This window comes from Saimiri boliviensis, chromosome 15, assembly GCF_048565385.1.
Source record: "Saimiri boliviensis isolate mSaiBol1 chromosome 15, mSaiBol1.pri, whole genome shotgun sequence".
Classification (NCBI taxonomy): domain Eukaryota; kingdom Metazoa; phylum Chordata; class Mammalia; order Primates; family Cebidae; genus Saimiri; species Saimiri boliviensis.
This window is the reverse complement of record NC_133463.1, coordinates 10692359-10700242: the sequence shown is the minus strand read 5'-3', so window position 1 is coordinate 10700242 and position 7884 is coordinate 10692359. Positions and strand designations below refer to the sequence as shown.

General features: G+C 40.3%; 1 pseudogene; it reads left to right on the top strand.

Annotated features, from left to right (window-relative positions):
- The first annotated feature begins 2350 nt into the window (after nt 1-2350).
- On the top strand, nt 2351-7442 carry LOC101029283 (netrin receptor UNC5C-like; annotated as a pseudogene).
- Nucleotides 7443-7884: the final 442 nt, after the last annotated feature.

The following is a 7884-nucleotide window of genomic DNA, read 5'->3' as shown; positions in this document are numbered from 1 at the left end:
GACAGATCATCAGTCATTAGATTCTCATGAGAAGCACACAGCTAGATACCTTGTGTGCACCACATGCATGTACACAACAGGGTTCACACTCCTATGAAAATCAAATGCCATTGTTGATCCGACAGGAGGCAGAGCTCAGGCTGTAATGCAAATGATGGGGAGCAGCTCCATCTGCTCTATCGCTCTATCACCCCCTCACCTCCTGCTGTGCAGCCAGGTTGTTAAACAGCCAGGAACCAAGATCCCTAAGCTACATGGCCTCAAAATGCATAATAACTCAGTCTCCACTTGTTTACTTATACAATGAGGTGCCACTACCTCTCCAGCAAAAAAGTCATCAGCAGGACACACAATCAGCTCCTTCTCCCCTTCCACGTTTTGATGGGGGATACAAAACAAGGCATTGAGTATCTAAAGAGAAAGAATGGATGAACTAAAGCATAAAATACAGAGAAAAGGGGAAAAGTCAATACCGAAATGATAGAACTTCTCCATTTTCTTTAGTTCTTTATGGATTCAAAGGAAAGGCGGTCATGAACAGATCAAATCGGTGGCTCAGCTGCTCCCTCTGTGGCTTGTCAGGAATGACCACCAGAAGGGAATGTAGAAGCTACCTAGCAAAATCTCCTACAGCATCCGAAACAGAATGTCCCCTCGGCATCTACTGACATACCTCTAATGACTAAAGGAATAGTCCACAAATCATATTGTTAAACAGTCTCACTGTAACTGAGGTCATCCTTCCTTGGGCCATATGTACCTTTTCATATTTTGGCGGGCAGTATTCCATCTTAGAGTACCGAAGAACAAGGGTATCTATTTCCTTCCAACATCTGAAGAGTGATCATGTCTCCCCCTCGACATCTACATCTCCTTTCGGGGGCACCCTCTTTTGAAGGTCAGTGTTCCTTTTGATCCTTCATTCTTCTCAGAAAGATGCAGACGCATATAAACATTTATACATTTGCTTAAATGAGCAAATATACAACATCCTTAAAGCAACATTCAAGCTGTGCCTCAATTTTTAGTATTGATTTTCCTCATTACATCTCCCCTTATAATGTTTTATTCTTCAACATGAAGGTAGATTTACATGCCATAGAACTCACCTAATTTAAGTGTACAACTCAATGTGTTTCAGTGAATGTACACTGCAGTCCAGGCTTAGAATCCTCCCAATCACCCCAAAAGTTCCTTCATCCCATCCAGTTAGCCTTCTCTCCAATCCCTAGCCCCTGGGCAGCCACTGACTAACTTGCTGTCACTAGTTTTGCCATTTGTCGAAATTTCATATAAATGGGATCATATATATAAACTAGTCTTTTGTGTCAAGCTTCTTCACTCAGCATGTGGATTTGTGCATTTATCCATGTGGCATGTGGCACATTCCTTGTCACTGTTTAATAGTATTCCACTGTGTGGGTGTACCACAGTTTACTCACAGCTGACAAACAGTTGGGTTGTTTCCAATTTGGGCTATTATGAACAATTCTGCCATAAGCATTCACAAACAAGTATCCATGAGGATATGCTTCCATTTATTTTGGAGTAGAATACTAGGTTTCATGGTAAGTATAACTTTTTAAGAAACTACAAACTCGATCCCTCAGTGGCTGCCCCACTTGGTATTCTCATCAGCAACATGTGAGGGTTCCACTTTCCCACAGCATCCCCCACACGTGGTACTGCTGCTCTTTTTGGGTGTCAAGTGGTATCTCACTGTAGTTTCTATTTGCATTTTGATAATTACTAATGGTGTTGAGTACATCTTTTTATGTGCTACTTTGCATTTATATCTCTTTTTTGAAAAAAATGTCTATTCAAGTCTTTTGCCCCTTTGTTTATTGGGTTGCTTATTTAGTTCTTTAAACATCCCAGGTGCAATCCTTTAACAGATATGTATTTTCCAAGTATATTATCATAGTCTGTGGCTTGTTTTTTCATTTCTTTAATGGTGTCTTCTTCAGAAGAGTGAATTTTGTTATTTGAATGAAGTACAAACTACTAATTTTCCTTTACTTTTGTCATATCTTGAACAAAATAATGTCTTATCTTTGCTATTCCAATGACAAAAATATTACTCCTGTTTTTACCTACAGGTTGTACGGTTTTTTTCTCGCTTGTAGGTCTCTGGTCTATGTTGAGTTAATTTCTGTTTATGTTCTGAGGTGGAGCTCAAGGTTTATTATTTATTTGTTTACACATATATATACAATTGTTATCACATCATCTGTTGAAAAGATAATCCTTTCCCCAGTGACTTGCCTTACCACATCTGTCAACAATTTTTGACCATATTTTACTCAACTAATGTACACATCTATCTCTACAATATTAGAACAATGTCTTGATGACTGTAGCTGTATGGTAAGTTTTGTAATAAGGTAGTGTAAATCCAACTTTTTTCCTCTTTTTGAACTATCCTAGATCCTTTGTATTTCCATTTAAATTTTAGGATCAGCTTGTTCACTTCTACAAAAAAAAAAAAAAAAAAAAAAAATCCTGCTGGAATTCTGCCAGGGATTACATTGAACCTATTGCTCAAATGTGGAAGAACTTCCATCTTAATAAGATTGAGTCCTCCAATCCATAAACATGGTGTATGCCTATGTTTATTAATAGATCTTCTTTAATTTCTCCCAGCAATGCTTTTTATATCCAGTGTAGCTCTTGCGCTTCTTGTTAAAATTTATTCCTAAGCATATTGTTTTTTTAAATGCTACTGTGAATGGATTTTTTAAAAATTTTAGACTATTCAGTTCTTTAATATAGAATCAACACTGATTTTTGCATATCAATCTTACATCCTGTGATTTAACTGTTTCTTTCATATTGTTTTGAATAAATCTATCTCACTTGAGTATTAAACTTCACGTCCTGCATTATTTTACTTCCCTTTTACACAAATACTATACCAACAGGAAGGCAAACATTTCAACTACTTTTTTAGAAATCGCCTGCTTTGGAACAATACTTCATAATAGGTCATTAATAAACTTCATGTGTTTCATGATTTATGCTAAAGCAGGTTTAAAATTTCCACTTAGAAAACTTAAACTTACATTTTGAAAGCTGGTAGGAAAAGTGACCGTCTGTCTCCTGCTCTTTTTTAAAATCCCTATGGCAGGAGTCTGCTTAGAACATAGTTTGGCCAAATCCAATCCACCACCTGTTTTTGTAAATAAAATTTTCCTGAATCACAGCCATGATCCTTTGCTGACGTATTGTGTATGGATACATTTGCACTACAACGGCACACCAGAACAGCAACACAGGCTGCATGTCCCGCGAAGCTAACAGTTTAGTATCTATCCGGTTCTTTACAAACATAGTTTGCCAAACCTGCTCTCAGAAATGCTGGCTGAATTTGGTGAGAGTTAAAGTCCTGCTTTGTCACTTAAGGAGAATTAATGCCCTAATACATAGAGTGTTTGTGTTCCCTTAAAATTTATATTTGAAACCTAATCCCCAGTATGAGGATACCTGGAGGTGAGTCCTTTTGGAGGTGATTAGGTCATGAAGACAGAACCCACATGAGTGGAATTAGTGGCCTTACAGAAGACACCCAGGGTTCTCCTTCTCCTTCTATCATGTAAGATTAGAGAGAAGACAGGTGACTATGAACAAAGAAACAGGTCTTTGCCAGACACCAAGTCTGTCAGCAACTTGATCTTGGAGGGTCCAGATTCCAGAACTGGGAAAGATTCTTTTCTTTGTCTCAAAAGTCGAACATAAATTGTTCAACATTTTTACTCAAAAATCTCAACACTTACATGAAAATACAGACTAGGAAAATGCACTGAAATCTAAAGCAGACTACAGATTAGAGGTAATTATCCAGATATGGATCACAGGAATAAAGCTCACTGCAGTCTTGACCTCCAGGGACCTAAGGATCCTCCTACCTCACTTTTTTTTTTTTTTTTTAATTTTTTGAAGAGACAAGGTCTCACTATGTTGCCCAGGCTGGTCTCAAACTCCTGAGCTCAAGTGATCCTCCCACCTCCACCTCCCAAAGTGCTAGGATTACAGGTATGAGTCACTGTGCCTGGCCTGAATTTTAAATTTTAATAAACATTAAAGAGAGCTACAAAAATGAATTTTACATGTATTACAATATTTGAATTTGCACATGGGTCTGTTATAGCACATGTAATATCTACAATTACGAACGTCTCATAAAGAACATAAAGCAGAAAATATCATAGAGAGGTAAGAATTTAAAAACTGCTGTTCAGTACTTATACAAGTCCAAATCTTCCTCTGAAAGATTTAAACCCTGTCTGGTCAAACAAATATATTATATATACCATGTAAAAGTAGGCTAAAAGAAATAAACAGATTGCATTGTACATTAAAAATAACTGGACAATATATAGGAATGCTCTAAGTCCCATCTTGTATATTTGGGTGAAATTCTTAAGGCCTGACCCATTAAACATTTTTAACTACTATCAAAGCCTAAGAAAGAAAATGAGCATATACCAATAACAAGAAAAAAATAACAAAAAGTAAAGTCAAACAGTAAAATATATATGGCTATAAACTAAAATAGAAAAGACATCAAAAAGGGATTAAAATACACACTTTTTGAGCGAGCAAGGAGGAGTGCAGGAAGACATTCGGTCGGGAAAGAGGGAAGGAGGCTGCGGACTTGCAGAGACAGTGGAATGGATGAAAAATGAAGACACAATTGATCCCGTTGAAGATTGGAATTTTTATATTACTATTGATCACAACCTCATCATAAAGCAGGCCCGCCTCTCTGATACTGCAAATTATACCTGTGTTGCCAAAAAACACTGTTGCCAAGAGGAAAAGCACAACTGCCACTGTCATAGTCTATGTCAATGGTGGCTGGTCCACCTGGACAGAGTGGTCTGTGTGTAATAGCTGCTGTGGACAAAGGTATCAGAAATGTACAAGGACTCGTACCAACCCGGCACCACCCAATGGGCGTGCCTTCTGTGAAGAGCAGAGTGTACAGAAAATAACCTGTACTACATTATGCCCAGTGGATGGCAGGTGGACATCATGGAGCAAGTGGTCTACCTGTGGAACTGAGTGTACCCACTGGCGCAGGAGGGAGTGTACAGCACCAGCCCCCAAGAATGGAGGCAAGGACTGCGAAGGTTGGTCTTGCAATCCAAGAACTGCACTGATGGGCTTTGCATGCAGAGTTTCGTTTATCCCATTTCAACTGAACAGAGAACCCAGAATGAATATGGATTTTCTTCTGCTCCTGATTCAGATGATGTTGCTCTGTATGTTGGGATTGTGATAGCAGTGATCGTTTGCCTGACAGTCTCTGTAGTTGTGGCCTTGTTTGTGTATCAGAAGAATCATCGTGACTTTGAGTCAGATATTATTGGCTCTTCAGCACTAAATGGGGGCTTTCAGCCTGTGAACATCAAAGCAGCAAGAAAAGATCTGCTGGCAGTACCGCCAGACCTCATGTGAGCTGCAGCCATGTACAGAGGACCCGTCTATGCCCTGCATGACGTCTCAGACAAAATTCCAATGACCAACTCTCCAATTCTGGATCCACTGCCAAACCTGAAAATCAAAGTATATAACACCTCAGGTGCTGTCATCCCCCAAGATGAGCTCTCTGGGTTTACATCTAAGCTGTCCCCTCTGATGACCCAGTCGTTGCTGGAGAATGAAGCCCTCAACCTGGAGAACCAGAGTCCAGCAAGACAGACTGATCCATCCTGTAACGCATTTGGCAGCTTCAACTCGCTTGGAGGTCACCTTATTGTTCCCAATTCAGGAGTCAGTTTGCTGATTCCCGCTGGGGCCATTCCTCAAGGGAAATGTATGTGACTGTACACAGGAAAAGAAACTATGAACAACATTCACAGGCCCTCAAATCTCCCTACTTTTGCATCAAGAGAAAGAAGATGAGCAAACTCCAAGATCTCCTCTTTATTTTATTTTTCCTTCTCTCATCCAGAGTCAAGGTTAGCATTAAGTACATCTGTCCGTCAAGGCCTTTGCCAATGTGGACATTTTGTTTAAACAGAAGTAAGTATTGGCTTGTGCTTTATGGTGAGAAACAGTGAATTGCCGGGGCTCTTATTCGCCATCCGCTTCTCATTATCTGCAGCTGAAGATGAAGCCTTAAAGGGGCTTCTGCAGGCACTGGCTAAAGCTGAAAGAGGTGTGTGCACTCACTTGCCTGCTCTTCCCATAGTTTCCTTGGCACTCTAACCAGGATAATCGTACATTTCAGATGAAGGAAAGAGAAAACAGAAAACTGATAAAGCTAGGCACTTTTCTGCCTTTGACTATAATGAAAAGGAAACCAGAAGTCAGTCCTTGCTATGCCTAACATCTGAAGTTAGGTGCAGAGGGAATTACTCTGTTGAATTTAATGTGCATCATGGAAGTTCTGTTTATAAAAATAAAGCTAGAGAAACCTCAAGATCTCAAAAGAAAATATGCTCCAGAGACTATGAACGAAGGAACAAACACAGGAGGCTAACCGTGTCACATAAATGAGAAGTCTTCTCATCACTAGTTTTCTCTTATGAACCAGATGCATTTTTATCGTGAAAATACAGTGGCAGGTATGTGCTTTAGAACATAGTCATAATACAAGGCATCCTGCCTTTCATCCGGCAAACTCTTAATTTCACTTCTCACTACACTCTGGAAGCTGTGATGAGCTCCACTTTAAAGATGAAGAAACTGAGGCACAGGAGAACTGGGTTCCATAGCCAACGTTTCACAGTTGATAGCTGAGTGAGGCAGAATTGAAACTCAGGCTTTTCTGACCACAAACGCTTTCTGCTTCCTAACGTGCCATCCTCTTCCATTGCACCCACGCACAAACCACACCTCTGCCTACTTATTATGGTGCATTTTTGGATATGTCTTCTATTGCTCACTAAAGATCCTTTCTATCCACACATGATACAAGACAGAAATTCTTTGGGAGAAGACTGTGAGGACCTCAGGAGCTGTGATGTTACTATGCTTTCGGAGGAAAATTCTGAGCAGTTTTCTCCATTTTCCTTCTCTCTGATTCCTTTTATTGCATCCCAATCTGGGTATGCTTCCAGTTGGATGGCATCCAGCTGGTCATCTGTGGAAGTGCATTGTCTGAAGAGAGGCGTGAACTTAACTACATGTGGCACAGTGGATGTGACAAGTGGGGTCATGTCATTACTGAATATGCTCTAAGAGAAAGTGCAGGATGGCAGCTGAATAGCCTGAATGAGCCACAGAGATGGCACAAGAGTTCTCCGACCACTGAGGGTGCAGAGCTTCAAGGCTGCACTCAGGTTTTCCACCTCTCCTCCTTTATAGATCTCTGGAGTGGGGGCAAAGCCTTTGTTTTCCTGGTGGATACAATTTTCACAATTAATGCTGCTCACATGGGCCTTTTTGCCTTGTTTCTAGTAGCAGTGTGCACAAACGAACCCAACCTGGACTGAAATTTTGTCCTTTATCTATTCTTGTTGAAAAACAATTTGAAGATATGAAAGCTGATTTTCCCTTTTCTCTGCATTGTGTACTCACCTAGCAGTTTCATCAGAAGATCAAGAAATCGATTTAGAAATTCCAAATATAAAGGTAAATAGAACACCGTTTTGTAAACCGTAGGGAGCCACAGAAAGTTTCTGAGCAGCTGAGTGACACAGGAATAGCAGCGCTTTTTAAAGATTGATCCGGTGACAGTGTGCGGGATGCATGGGTGGAGGGAACAGAAGGATTTGCCCAGAAGGCTTGGCGCTGGGGTAGCCCTGGCAGTAATGCAGGTGAGAGGAAGAGGAAGAGCCAAGCCAGAGGGTGAGCCAGGCCCCAGGCTGAGAGAATGGAAAGTGTGTAGAGAGAATCTACTTCAGAAGAGAAAGTATTTCACAGCTTGCTAGAATT